The sequence below is a fragment of the Bos indicus genome, chromosome 20 (assembly GCF_029378745.1).
Source record: "Bos indicus isolate NIAB-ARS_2022 breed Sahiwal x Tharparkar chromosome 20, NIAB-ARS_B.indTharparkar_mat_pri_1.0, whole genome shotgun sequence".
NCBI lineage: Eukaryota > Metazoa > Chordata > Mammalia > Artiodactyla > Bovidae > Bos > Bos indicus.
In genome coordinates this window covers 17,391,517-17,407,570 of record NC_091779.1, presented here as the reverse complement: position 1 = coordinate 17,407,570, position 16,054 = coordinate 17,391,517, and positions in this window count along the sequence as shown.

Here is a 16,054-nt window from a genome sequence, read left to right as displayed (position 1 = left end):
AGGATCTGGCATTTTAGGAGTTTCTCCACTCTGCCAAGAAATTGCCCAGCTGGATGGAGACAAGAGAGTTGCCTCCTGGTCCTCAGAAAGGAAAGACAGTGATGCCAGCAATGAGTCCTCTTCCACTGGCATCTCTACCTGGTTAAAGAGCCAAGCAGTCATAAAGGAGAACCTGGGTGAATGTCAGTGGGGAGAATGAAATTATGCTCAGTCAGCAGGGTGATCTCAGAATGGTGGGAACACATCACACCAGACACACTCAATTGCTATTGTGTTAAAATTACAAAAACACAACTGGTTGCTGGTAAAACTGTAGTTGCTGTATGTTGAGATTTATTGAAGTAATAAAGAATTGGCTCTGCAGTCTCATGACATTCTACCAGCAAATTCTGCTCAGACCAGTTTGGATCTGATTGTAATCATTTGTGTAAGCTGAAAATTGGCTGGAACACATTCAGACAGAGCTTCCTGATTCCATGGAAATCAATCCAGTCAGAGAATGGCCAAGTGAGTTGCCTCAGGGTAAATGTTAGGCCTTAACATTTGTGTGGTGTCCCTTCCAAATGTACAGCCTATGGAAGCAGCTCCATAATAAACTGCAGCTTGGTCTCCTCTGCTAGCTCTGGCCAAGTTCCTTAGACAACTCGCTGCCTGAGATGTAGTCTAACTACTATGATATCTGTCCACTTTGGTTTCAGCAAGAAACTTCTAGAGAGCAGGTATATATATATTTTTTTTCCTGCATGTAGAGTTTGTTCCCTGGACTCTACTGGCAAAGTCTGGGAAGAATGAGGTGATAGTACTCCATAATCTTAATCTTCCAGGAGCTATGTTAAGAGTGTTTATACACTGTCTCATTATATCTCAATAACTCGATGTGCTCTGTGTTATTATTTTATCATTTTATAGATGAGGATACAGGTTCACAGAGGATCGGGAATATGCCTGAGTTCATGGCAGAGCCAACCGGCCTCATTCCAGAGCCTAAGAAACCCATCAATTCTGTGCCCAGCTGCATAGAACGGTACAATGAATCTGAGTGCTTTCTGTGTTTTACATGGAGAACGTGAGGCAGCCACTGTTGTCATCTTTCTGAAAAATGCAAGAGTTTGAGCCAGTGGTTGAAGCCAGGAGGAAAAGGGCATGACAGAATGGATGAGATGGTTGAATGGCATCACCAACTCAATGGACATGAGTTTGAGCAAATTACAGGAGATAGTGAAGGACAGGGAAGCCTGGTGTGCTGCAGTCCATGGGGTCACAGAGTCTGCCACAGCTTAGCAACTGAACAATAATGGGGAGGTGAGATGCTGCTGCTAATTTGGGGAGTGGGCTTGGTCTAATGGTGACTGAGCCTACCAGAATTCTGAAACAGGTAAAATTTGTCTTTTGATTCTCTCCTATTTGTTTTTTTCTTAATTTGAATGAACTTTAAATTTTAGAGAAGTTTTGGTGGTGGTGGTTTAGTCACTAAGTTGTGTCCAACTCTTGTGATCCCATGGACTATAAAGCCTGCCAGGCTCCTCTGTCCATAGGATTCTCCAGGCAAGAATACTAGAGTGGGTTGCCATTTCCTTCTCCAGGGGATCTTCCCAACCCAGGAATTAAACCCAGGTCTTCTGCATTGCAGGCAGATTCTTTACCAACTGAGTTACAAGTAAAGTTTTAAATTTACACAAAAATTGTAAAAATTGTACACAGTTCCATACCCAATTTCCCCTATTGTTAACATCTTACATTAAGAGGATTGCTATTGCTAAGTCACTTCAGTCATGTCCGACTCTACGTGACCCCATAGATGGCAGCCCACCAAGCTTCCCCGTCCCTGGGATTCTCCAGGCAAGAACACTGGAGTGGGTTGCCATTTCCTTCTCCAATGCATGAAAATGAAAAGTCAAAGTGAAGTCACTTAGTTGTGTCTGACCTTCAGCAACCCCATGAACTGCAGCCTTCCAGGTTCCTCCATCCATGGGATTTTCCAAGCAAGAGTACTGGAGTGGGGTGCCATTGCCTTCTCCCACATTAAGAGGATAGATATGTCCAATTGATGAACCAGTATTGAAACATTGTTATTAACTAAAGTCAATACTTAACTCAGATTTCCTCAGTTTTTACCTAATGCTCTGTTTCTGTTCCAGGATCCCATCCAGGGTATGTTATGTGTTCTTAGGCTCCTCTTGGCTGTGATGTTTTATCAGACTTTGTTTTTAATGAACTTAACAGTTTGAAAAATCCTGGTTAGGTATTTTGTAGAATGTGTTTGTTTGATGCTTTTCTCATGACTGGACTGGCGTTATTAGTTGTGGGAGGAAAACCCCAGGGAAGTGCCATTCTCATTATATTACAGCAAAGGTACATACTATTTACATAGGAAGTTTATCACTTATGAGTTACACTATTGAGACTGACCTTAGTCACCTGGAGGAGACAGTGTTTGTCGATTTATCCACTATAAAGTCACTCGATTTTCCCTTGTGGAGGGAAGTCGCCAGGCACAGCCCATGCTAAGGAGTAAGGAGTTATGCTACCTTCTCAAGAATGAAGTAGCTAAATAATTTATTTCGAATTCTTCTGCAGGGGAAATTTGTCTCTTCTCCAGCATTTGTTTATTCTGTCATTTCAGTTCAGTCGATCAGTCATGTCTGACTCTTTGCGACGCCATGGACTGCAGCACACCAGGCCTCCCTGTCCATCACCAACTCCCAGAGCCTACTCAAACTCACGTCCATCGAGTTGGTAATGCCATCCAGCCATCTCATCTTCTGCCATCCCCTTCTCTTCCCTCCTTCAATCTTACCCAGCATCAGAGCTTTTCCAGTGAGTCAGTTCTTCACATCAGGTGGCCAAAGTATTGGAGTTTCAACTTCAGCATCAGTCCTTCCAATGAATATTTGCAACTGATTTCCTTTAGGATGGACTAGGACTCTCAAGAGTGTTCTCCAACACCACAGTTCAAAAGCATCAATTCTTTGGTGCTCAGCTTGGTTTTATAGTCCAACTCTCACATCCATACATGACTACTGGAAGAAACATAGCTTTGACTAGATGGACCTTTGTTGGCAAAGTAATGTCTCTGCTTTTTAACATGCTAAGTTTGTCATAGCTTTTCTTCCAAGGAGCAAGCGTCTTTTAATTTCATGGCTGTAGTCACCATCTGCAATGATTTTAGAGCCCCCCAAAAATAAAGTCTTGAACTGTTTCCAGAAACAGTGATTGTTTGTTGCTTTCATTCTATCATTTTCTTATATTGATATGAACTCATGGATATTTATTTTGTACTTTGAGTTATAATTCAACGCTATTTATTTTGTCATTCAGATTATCCCAGTTTTGGCCATTAAGAGCTCTTTTATGTTGGTGCCTGTGTCTCTCTGACATACTTCCATCCTTGCAGGGTTTTTCATTTGTTTGAGCGCTTCCTTAACTTTCTGATGCTTCAAGATGTTCTGGGTTATTTTTATATATTTCCTGCCCAAGTCCTAGAATCAGCTATTTCTCCATAGAGCTCTCTTATCCTTTTTAGGAAAGGAAACCCAAAGAATCTTGAGAGAACTCATGAAGGATATGAAGCAGACAAGTGAGATGATCTGATTAGATTTTAGAAAGATCAACTTTTGGCTGGATAAAGCTGAGACTAAAAGCAGAGTGGCAAACTACTGCAGTGGTCCATGCAAAAAAAAAAAAAAAGTGGTATCTTGAAGTATGCAAGCAGCAAAGCGAAGGACAGACACTTGGGGGTAGGTGAGTCAATGGAGTTATGGATAGTCCAAGTCCTGGGCCTCATCCTACACTGTCAAAAAGCACATGGCAATTTTCTGGATAGAGAAGAATAATCAATAATAGTGATCACTAATGTTTATTGGGGATAACCTGGTGGCTCAAACGGTTGAGTCTGCCTGCAAGGCAGGAGGCCCGGGTTCAATCCCTGGGTCAGGAAGATCCCCTGCAGAAGGAAATGGCAACCCACTCCAGTATTCTTGCCTGGAGAATCCCATGGATGGAGGAGCCTGGTGGGCTACAGTCCATGGGGTCGTAGAGTCAGACACGCCTGAGTGACTTCACTCAGTGTTTATCGAATATTTATTACATTCTAGGCACTGCTCTAAACACTTAACATACAAGTTTAGTCCTCACAACAACTCTCTGTGCTAATTATTATTATTTTCTCATTTTACAGGTGAAGAAATTGAGCATTAAGAGAATCAATAAGTAGCCCCGCCATCTCAATTGGTAAGCAACAGGCAGACACACAAGCACAGGAATCCTGACTCCAGCCCTGTACTATTCCACACAGTACTCTAGTGCCTCTTGCTGAAAGACGGTTTCAAACCTTGAGAGCTCCTTATTGCCAGAGCCGCATCTCAGCTGCCTGGGCTGGCTGCTAAGATGTCTAATCCTGCTTCTGCCTGCAGTGCTTCTGTTCCCCCTGACTCCTAGCTTATCCCTCAAAGCCAGCTTAGACTGATAGCCCATTGTGCTGACTTAATGCCTGCATCTGTGCCTTCCCAGAGCCAGCTGACACGTGATCTCACTTCTGAACTTTCCATTTCAAAGCCCTCAGTGAGCACCTGCTCCCTGGCGCTGTTGTAAGGTGCTGGGGATGCAGAGGGAGAGTCATTCTGTTCTTAAGGGGCTCATGGTGTGAGCATATGTGTATGAGTGTGTTGCTGCTAAGTCGCTTCAGTTGTGTCTGACTCTGTGCGACCCCATAGACGGCAGCCCAGCAGGCTCCCCCTGCTGGGCTGGGGATTCTCCAGGCAAGAATACTGGAGTGGGTTGCATTTCCTCCTCCAATGCATGAAAGTGAAAAGTGAAAGCGAAGTCGCTCAGTCGTGTCCGACTCTTAACGACCCCATGGACTGCAGCCCACCAGGCTCCCCTGTCCATGGGATTTTCCAGGGAAGAGTTCTGGAGTGGGGTGCCATTGCCTTCTCTGGTATGAGTGTGTATGTATGTGTAAATTCAATGTAATCTATAACTGTGCTTACAACCCAGGGATCGAACTCAGGTCTCCCGCATTGCAGGCAGATTCTTTACCAGCTGAGCCACCAGGGAAGCCTACTCCATTTACTCTGAACTATCTTTCAGCCTCTGGTACCTGCGCCCCAACGCTGAGCTGTCCACTTTATTTTAGACCATATTCTGCTTCAGACTCTCGGCATCCAGGTCTATTCCCAGGTTCAGCCCCTTCTGTGTCTGCTGTGACTCTCTCTGCTTGTCTGTGGGCTTCCCGTCTGCTGATCTTTCTCTACCCACACCTCCATCACCAGGAGCCACGTGGGCAGCTTCCTCTCTCTCCTGTTGTTAATGGGGTCAGCTTGGGGAAAATGCCAGGCCAGCCCAGCCTTCCAGACTGCTCTGAGTCATGCTAATTTTGTTTCCAGAATTTGTTTTCATTCACAGTACTAGTGGAGCTTCAGACTCTCTCTTGCTCCAGAAGGAGTAGGAGGTGAATTAGGGATAATTAGCAGCCAGATATCTTCCATCACTTCTTTCAAACCCATCTGGATTTTTTCTACTTGAATATTTTCTGATGTGAGTCTGAGTCATTCTGCCACCAAATAGTAAGACCATTTAAATAATCTGCATTATTTATCCCATATTTGAAGTTTCAAAATCCATCTTATATACATTAATCTCCCAAAGGGATATTGCCTACTTGGTTGTGGGAAACATCTTCTCTGGGTAGAACCTAGAGAAAATGTCACTATGATTAGAATAGGGAGATCCTAGGTAATCCCCTGTGAAACTTTTCAAAAAGGATGCTAACAGCTATTTCTCCATTCTCTCCAGAGATTCCAAAAATATTATACAGGCTAGTTATGTGGCATAATGCTCAGTTAAGTGACACACTTAAGACTCACTGTTTCCTTCAACATCTTATTTCTAGTTTTTAAGGCATCCTGAATATGTATTTTTCCAAGTCAGAAGCAAAGATTCCTTTTGGTCCTTTCCTTGGCCTTTCTACATTTTTGGAGAGGCAGACCTGGATCAAAGGCTATGAGTGAGAGTAAAAGAAAGGAAGGGAAAGTAGAGAAATTAATTTTTTAATTATTTATTTTAATTGGAGGATATTACTTATAATATTGTGATGGTTGTTGCCATACATCAACATGAATTGGGCACAGGTGTGCATGTGTCCCCCCATCCTGAACCCCACTCCCACCTTCCTCCCCACCATATCCCTCTGGGTTGTCCCAGGGTACCCTGCTTCATGGATCAAACTTGCACTGGTCATCTGTTTTACATATGGTAATGTACATGTTTCAATGCTATTCTCTCAAAACATCCCACCCTTGTCTTCTCCCACTGAGTCCAACAGTCTGTTCTTTACATCTGTGTCTCCTTTGCTGCCCTGCATGTAAGATCGTTGGTACCGTCTTTCTAAATTCCATATATACATGTCAATATACAGTATTTGTCTTTCTTTTTCTGACTCATGTCCCTCTGTATTATAGGCTCCAGGTTCATCCACCTCATTAGAACTGACTCAAATGTGTTCCTTTTCAAAGCTGAGTAATATTCCACTGTGTATATATATCACAACTTCCTTATGCATTGACCATCTTTTATACACATGACTCTCCCTTTCCCTCCCAAAAGGTTACTCTCTCTCCAGGACAGTCTTATTGGTCACACTCTTGTAACCCAGTTTTAGAAGTTGTTTTGCAAAGTACTTGTAGCAAATAAATAGCAAAGTTGGAGAATAACTGAATTTTAGTGCCTAAGTATTCAAAGTTATGTGTTCTAAGGATTCAAAGCTAAACCTAAAATAACATAGCTCTTTCAGTCTCTTACAGAACTTGCTTTCCTGTGTGGGAAGGGAAGCGGAGGCGTTTCAACTGTGTGACAAGTAACCCACTGAATGGGCTGTCCTATGCAGCCTCTGCAGAGAAGCAATGGAAAATGACAAAGCAAGGTGAGCGCAGGGTCATCTTTTCCTCGAGGAGCGTCTGTTCACTCCTTCAGGGCCAGAGCTTTGTAGGTGGGTTTTGCTGAGAGCAGCGAGGCACATCTTGGCCCTAGGCATGGCCTCATTCACTTGTGCCCCTGTGTACACAGTGGCAGCTGTTTGTGGCTTCCAGGGCCAGAACTCCCCTCCACGGCCCCACCAGAAAACTCCCAGAGCCATCGTAAGGTGAGAACAAGCAGGCCACCATGAAGGTCTGCTGTGCGATGGACACTGAGCGGACAACCCCTCTTAGACATCAAAGGAGAGCTTGGAACAGCAGAGGCTGACCCCTTCTAACATCCCCTTTAGGTCACCTCCCACCTTGACTGAGTTCTGGGCCTCTGGGCCTTGATTGAGCTTCCCATTCTTTCATTGGTAAGCTTCTATTTAGGCGAGCTGAAGGCAGAGGCTGAGAGTGGGGAGGACAGTCAAAGGAGAATATTTTGGCAGGTGCTTGGCTCTTGTCCTGCCTCTCCCAGGTAGCCTCAGGAGACCTGGGGTCAAGCACCGTCTGTTATTGGTTCCAGTCTCTGTTTCAGAAATCAATATCAGGCAGTTGTCCTCCATACCTAGACCACTGCAGGACTGTCAGCTAGGCTCTGCATTCCTGGGGAGTGAGCCATCAGAGAGCTCCTCAGGGCTGTGGGAAGGATGTAAAGCCAGTTCTTCTATCTTGCTTGCCTTCATTACTTAAAATGCATTTTTGCACAGCTTGAAAAGGATCTGGTTGCTGCCCTTCTCTGTGTCTGGTTGGTTGCATCTGATCTACTAGGTCAACATAGCCTCTCCCAGGAATCAAACTGTGTTCAGAAACAGAGTTGTTGGCTTAAAGAGAGAGGGAGTGGCAGGATCAGGTACAGCAGGGAGGTGCGCTGGGGAAGAGGCTTCCGTGGGGTGTGATTCAAGGGCCTTGCACAGGCCCTGAAATTCCCATCATCTTAACTCCATGGTATTGGCATTCTAGCTTCCTGAAGGTAGCTCACACTGTAGCATGGATACTATATATAAGTAATGATGATCATAAACATCTTTAAGCACTTTAAGGTTTAAGAAATGCGTTTAAATCATTGCATTTCTGTGGGATGGTCCCAGATGAGCCAGACTTCAGCTGAAATTGTGTTGGTAGTTCTGGATAAAACTCACCATCTCAGTGTTCCTCTCACAGCTATTGGGTTGGACAAAAAGTTTGTTTGGGTTTCTCCATAAGATGTTACAGAAAAACCTAAACAAATTTTTTGGCCAACACAATATTTCCCTGAATGGTCTGCATGGTAAGAAAGAGCCTATCCGAAGAGAGCTTTTACTATCAAGGTCTCTGAGAGGCAGGGTAGGGGACATAGGCTGGGATGCTAGGAAAAATGTGAGCTGTCCCCAGCCTGACCCACCAAACTCACCTCCCTGATGGAAGAGATCAGCGATGCAAAGTCACTAAAAGGAGCTATTTTTTCTAGAAGGTAAGACTGGGAGCCCAAGCAGAGCTCTTTGGGATCCAAATGACTTCTTGTGGCACAGAAATGTGAAGGAGGAAGTAGATCAGCCTACTTGTTCTTGGAATATGGCACCACTGCAATAAGTCAGCCAGAGGTACAGGAACTGCAGCATTCTTTGGCACCTCAAAGTTTGGTGTTTTCAGTAGCCCAGGGAAGCAACCCCTAGCCCAGCCAGAAAGGAACATTCTCACATAGGTAGCAGGTGTTGCCATATGCTGGGAAGACAGGAGGAACTGGCTTTGAGCAAATATGTGATGCTTCAGAGACCCCAGAAGTGACTTTTTGATGATGGCCATTCTGACTGGTGTGAGGTGATACCTCATTATAGTTTTAATTTGCATTTCTCTAATAATTAGTGATGCTGAGCATCTCTTCATGTACCTTTTAGCCATCTCTGTCTTCTTTAGGGTTTCTCAGGTGGTGCTAGTGGTAAAGAACCCACCTGCCAAAGCAGGAAATGCAGGAGATGGGAGTTTGATCCCTGGGGCGGGAAGATCCCCTGGAGGAGGGCAAAAACCCACTCCAGTATTCTTGCCTCAAGAATCCCATGGGCAGAGGAGCCTGGCAGACTATAGTCCGTAGAGTCACAGAGAGATGGACATGACTGAAGCAACTTAGCACACACACGCATGCACACGTCTTCTTTGGAGAAATGTCTGTTTAGATCATCTGCCATTTTTTTATTGGGTTGTTTTTGTTGATATTGAGCTATATGAGCTGTTTGTATATTTTAGAGATTAATCCTTTCTTAGTTGCATCATTTGCAAATACTTTCTCCCATTCTGTTGGTTGTCTTTTCGTTTCGTTTATGCCATGTTCCTATGCCATGCAGAAGTTTTCAAGTTTAATTAGGTCCCATTTGTTTACTTTTGTTGTCATTTCCATTACTCTAGAAGATTGCTCAAAGAAGATATTGCTGTAATTTATTTCGAACAGTATCCTGCCTATTTTCCTCTGGAAGTTTTATAATATCCCAGTTTTACATTTAAGTCTTTAATCCATGTTGAGTTTACTTTTATGTATGGTGTTAGAGAATGTTCTAATTTCATTCTTTTACATGCAGCTGTCCAGTGTTCCCAGCACCACTTTTTTTTTAAAATCAGAGTAAAATTGTTTTACAATGTTGTGTTGGTTTCTACCGTACAACTACGTGAATCAGTCATAATTTTATATAAATTATATATATACATATATATATATAAATAAAAAATACATATATCATCCTTCCCTCTTGATCCTCCTTCCCCTCCGGCCATCCCATCCCACTAGGTCATCACAAAGCACCAGGCTGGGCTCCCTGTGTTATATAGCAGCTTCCCACTAGCTATCTGTTTTATACATTATAGTGTATATATGTCAATGCTATTTTCTCAATTAATCCCACGCTCTTCTTCCCCAACTGTGACCACAAGTACATTTTCTATGTCTGTGTTGCCATTCCTTCCCTGCAAATAGCTGCATCAGTACCAATTTTCTAGATTCCACAAATATGCATTAATACATGATGTTTGTCTTTCTGACTTATTTCACTGGGTGTAACAGACTCTAGGTTTATTCATCTCATAACAACTGACTCAAATTAATTCCTTTTTATGGCTGAGTAGTATTTCATTGGATATATGTACTGCATCTTCTTTATCCATTCATCTGTTGATGGATATCTAGATTGCTTCCATGTCCTAGCTATTGTAAATTGCGCTACAGTGAACACTTGGGTTCATGTGTTTATGAACAGTTGGGTACATGTGTTTTTTTGAATTGTGGTTTACTCAGGGTATATGCCTGCTAGTCAGATTGCTGGTCATATGGTAGATTTATTCCTAGTTTTATAAGGAACCTCCATACTGTTTTCCATAATGGCTGTATCAGTTTACATTCCCACCAACAGTGCAGGAGGGTTCCCTCTTCTCCACATCCTCTCCAGCATTTACTGTTTGTAGATTTTCTGATGATGACCACTCTGATCAGTGTGACATGATACCTCTTTGTGGTTTTGATTTGCATTTCTCTAATAATGAGTGATACTGAACACCTTTTTGGGTGTTCATTGGCCATCTGTATGTCTTCTTTGGAGAAATGTCTGCTTATCAGCACCATTTATTGAAGAGGTTGTTTTCTCTCATTGCATAGTCTTGCCTCCTTTGTCATATATTAATAGACCATAAGTACATAGGTTTATCTCTGGGCATTCTGTCCTGTTCCATTGATATATGTTTCTATTTTTATGCCAGTTCCATACCATTTTGATGACTGTAGCTTTGTAGTATAGTCTGAGGTCAGGGAGCCCTATTCCTCCAGCTCTGTTTTTCTTTCTCAAAAGTGCTTTGGCTCCTCAGGGCTTTTTCTGTTTCCATAAAATTAAAAATTTGTTTCAATTCTAGTTCTGTGAAAAATGCCACTGGTAATTTGATATAAATGGCATCGAATTATAGAGTGCCTTGGGTAGCATGGTCATTTAGACAATATCAGTTCTTCCAATCCAAGAACACAATGTATCTTTCCATCTGTTTGTGTCATCTTGGATTTCTTACATCAGCATTTCTTTCATCTGTACTTTTCAGGGTATGGGTTTTTTGCCTCCTTAGGTAGGTTTATTCCTAAGCATTTCTTCTAGGTATGGGATTGTTTACTTAATTTCTCTTGTCTTTTGTGTCTAGAAATTCAACAGATTTCTGTATATTAAATTTTTATCCTGCAATCTTGCTGAATTCAGAGATATGTTGTAGTAGTTTTATGGTAGCCATCTTTAGGATTTTCTATGTGTAGTATCATGTCATTTGTAAATAGTGAGTTTTACTTCTTTTCCAATTTAGATCACTTTTCTTTTTATACTGAATAAAAGTGGTTAAGAGTGGACATCCTTGCCTTGTTCCTGATCTTAGAGGAAATGCTTTCAATTTTTCACATTGAGTATGATGAGTGGATTTGTCGTATATGGCCTTTATTGTAGGTTCCCCCTATTCCACTTTCTGGGGAGTTTTTTTTTAATCATAAATGGATGTTGAATTTCATCAAAAAACTTTTTATGCATCTATCGAGGTGATCACACTGCTTTTATCCTTTAGTTTGTTAATGTGGTGTATCAGACTGATTGATTTGTGAATAATGAAAAATCTTTGCATCCCTGGGATAAATCCCACTTGATCATGATGTATAATCCTTTTAATATTTTTTTGAATTTACCAAGGCTAGCTCAACATAATAAAAGCTATATATGACAAACCCACAGCAAACATTATCCTCAATGGTGAAAAATTGAAAGCATTTCCTCTAAAGTCAGGAACAAGACAAGGGTGCCCACTTTCACCATTACTATTCAACATAGTTTTGGAAGTTTTGGCTACAGCAATCAGAGCAGAAAAAGAAAGAAAAGGAATCCAAATTGGAAAAGAAGAAGTAAAACTCTCACTATTTGCAGATGACATGATCCTCTACATAGAAAACCCTAAAGACTCCACCAGAAAATTACTAGAACTAATCAATGATTATAGTAAAGTTGCAGGATATAAAATCAACACACAGAAATCCCTTGCATTCCTATACACTAATAATGAGAAAACAGAAAGAGAAATTAAGGAAACAATTCCATTCACCATTGCAACGAAAAGAATAAAATACTTAGGAATATATCTACCTAAAGAAACTAAAGACCTATATATAGAAAACTATAAAACACTGGTGAAAGAAATCAAAGAGGACACTAATAGATGGAGAAATATACCATGTTCATGGATTGGAAGAATCAATATAGTGAAAATGAGTATACTACCCAAAGCAATTTATAGATTCAATGCAATCCCTATCAAGCTACCAACAGTATTCTTCACAGAGCTAGAACAAATAATTTCACAATTTGTATGGAAATACAAAAAACCTCGAATAGCCAAAGCGATCTTGAGAAAGAAAAATGGAACTGGAGGAATCAACCTACCTGACTTCAGGCTCTACTACAAAGCCACAGTCATCAAGACAGTATGGTACTGGCACAAAGACAGAAATATAGATCAATGGAACAAAATAGAAAGCCCAGAGATAAATCCACGCACATATGGACACCTTATCTTTGACAAAGGAGGCAAGAATATACAGTGGATTAAAGACAATCTCTTTAACAAGTGGTGCTGGGAAATCTGGTCAACCACTTGTAAAAGAATGAAACTAGAACACTTTCTAACACCATATACAAAAATAAACTCAAAATGGATTAAAGCTCTCAATGTAAGACCAGAAACTATAAAACTCCTAGAGGAGAACATAGGCAAAACACTCTCTGACATACATCACAGCAGGATCCTCTATGACCCACCTCCCAGAATATTGGAAATAAAAGCAAAAATAAACAAATGGGACCTAATTAAACTTAAAAGCTTCTGCACATCAAAGGAAACTATTAGCAAGGTGAAAAGACAGCCTTCAGAATGGGAGAAAATAATAGCAAATGAAGCAACCGACAAACAACTAATCTCAAAAATATACAAGCAACTCCTACAGCTCAACTCCAGAAAAATAAATGACCCAATCAAAAAATGGGCCAAAGATCTAAATAGACATTTCTCCAAAGAAGACATACAGAAGGCTAACAAACACATGAAAAGATGCTCAACATCACTCATTATCAGAGAAATGCAAATCAAAACCACTATGAGGTACCATCTCACGCCAGTCAGAATGGCTGTGATCCAAAAGTCTACAAGCAATAAATGCTGGAGAGGGTGTGGAGAAAAGGGAACCCTCTTACACTGTTGGTGGGAATGCAAACTAGTACAGCCACTATGGAGAACAGTGTGGAGATTCCTTAAAAAACTGGAAATAGAACTGCCTTATGATCCAGCAATCCCACTGCTGGGCATACACACTGAGGAAACCAGAAGGGAAAGAGACACGTGTACCCCAATGTTCATCGCAGCACTGTTTATAATAGCCAGGACATGGAAGCAACCTAGATGTCCATCAGCAGATGAATGGATACGAAAGCTATGGTACATATACACAATGGAGTATTACTCAGCCATTAAAAAGAATACATTTGAATCAGTTCTAATGAGGTGGATGAAACTGGAGCCTATTATACAGAGTGAAGTAAGCCAGAAGGAAAAACATAAATACAGTATACTAACGCATATATATGGAATTTAGAAAGATAGTAATGATAACCCTGTATATGAGACAGCAAAAGAGACACTGATGTATAGAACAGTCTTATGGACTCTATGGGAGAGGGAGAGGGTGGGAAGATTTGGGAGAATGGCATTGAAACATGTGAAATGTCATGTATGAAACGAGATGCCAGTCCAGGTTCAGTGCACGATGCTGGATGCTTGGGGCTGGTGCGCTGGGACGGCCCAGGGGGATGGTATGGGGAGGGGGGAGGGAGGAGGGTTCAGGATGGGGAGCACGTGTATACCTGAAATTTAAAAAAAAAAAAAATTAAAAAATTTAAAAAAAAATTAAAAAAAAAAAGAAAGCAAAAAAAAAAAATCCTTTTAATATATGGTTGGATTCAGTTTGTTAGTATTTTGTTGAGGATTTTTGCATCTACATTCATCAGTGATACTGGCCTATAGTTTTCTTTTTTGTGGTATCTTTCTCTGGTTTTGGTATCAGGGTGATGGTGGCCTCATAGAATGAGTTTGGAAGTGCTTTTCCCTCTGCAACTTTGTGAAAGAGTTTCAGAAAAATAGATGTTAACTCTTCTCTAAATGTTTGCTAGAATTCACCTGTGATGCCATCTGGTCCTGGACTTTTGTTTGTTGGGAGTTTTTAAATCACAAATTCAATTTCAGTACTTGTAACTGGTCTGCTCATATTTTCTATTTCTTCTTGGTTCATTCTTGGGAGATTTTATCTTTTTAAGAATTTGTCCATTCTTCTAGGTTGTCCATTTTATCAACATATAGTGGCTTGTAGTAGTCTATTATGATCCTTTGTATTTCTGTGGTGTCAGTTGTAACCTCTCCTTTCTCATTTTTAATTATACTGCTTTGGGCCCTTTCCCTTTTTTCTTGATGAGTCTGGGTAGAGGGTCATGAATTTTTTTTTTTCAAAGAACCAGCTTTTCGTTTCATTGATCTTTTCTATTGTTTTGTCTTTATTTCTGTTCTGATCTTTATGATTTCTTTCCTTCTACTAACTTTGTGTGTTGTTTGTTCTTTTTTCTCCAACTGCTTCAGGTTTAAGGTTGTTTATTTCAGATTTTTCTTCTTTTCTCGGACAATCATGTATCACTATAAAGCTCCCTCTTAGAACTGCTTTTTATGCATCCCATGGGTTTTTTCTGTGTTTTTTGCTTTTATTTGTCTCTCAGTTAAGTTCAGTCACTCAGTAGAGTCCGACTCTTTGTGACCCCATGAATCGCAGCACGCCAGGCCTCCCTGTCCATCACCAACTCCCGGAGTTCACCCAGACTCACATCCATCGAGTCAGTGATGCCATCCAGCCATCTCATGCTCTGTCATCCCCTTCTCCTCCTGCCCCCAATCCCTCCCAGCATCAGGGTCTTTTCCAATGAGTCAACTCTTTGCATGAGATGGCCAAAGTACTGGAGTTTCAGCTTTAGTATCATTCCTTCCAAAGAAATCCCAGGGCTGATCTCCTTCAGAATGGACTGGTTGGATCTCCTTGCAGTCCAAGGGACCCTCAAGAGTTTTCTCCAACACCACAGTTCAAAAGCATCAATACTTTGGTGCTCAGCCTTCTTCACAGTCCAACTCTCACATCCATACATGACCACAGGAAAAACCGTAGCCTTGACTAGTCAGACCTTTGTTGGCAAAGTAATGTCTCTGCTTTTGAATATGCTATCCAGGTTGGTCATAACTTTCCTTCCAAGGAATAAGCGTCTTTTAATTTCATGGCTGTAGTAACCACCTGCAGTGATTTTGGAGCCCAGAAAAATAAAGTCTGACACTGTTTCCACTGTTTCCCCATCTATTTCCCATGAAGTGATGGGACCAGATGCCATGATTTTCATTTTCTGAATGTTGAGCTTTAAGCCAACTTTTTCACTCTCTTCTTTCACTTTCATCAAGAGGCTTTTTAGTTCCTCTTCACTTTCTGCCTTAAGGGTGGTGTCATCTGCATATCTGAGTTTATTGATATTTCTCCCGGCAATCTTGATTCCAGCTTGTGTTTCTCCCAGTCCAGCGTTTCTCATGACGTACTCTGCGTATAAGTTAAGTAAGCAGGGTGACAATATACAGCCTTGACATACTCCTTTTCCTATTTGGAATCAGTCTGTTGTTCCATGTCCAGTTCTAACTGTTGCTTCCTGACCTGCATACAAATTTCTCAAGAGGCAGATCAGGTGGTCTGGTATTCCCATCTCTTTCAGAATTTTCCACAGTTTATTGTGAGCCACACAGTCAAAGGCTTTGGCATAGTCAATAAAGCAGAAAGAGATGTTTTTCTGGAACTCTCTTACTTGTTCCATGATTCAGCGGATGTTGGCAATTTGATCTCTGGTTCCTCTGCCTTTTCTAAAACCAGCTTGAACATCAGGAAGTGCATGGTTCACATATTGCTGAAGCCTGGCTTGGAGAATTTTGAGCATTACTTTACTAGCATGTGAGATGAGTGCAACTGTGTGGTAGTTTGAGCATTCTTTGACATTGCC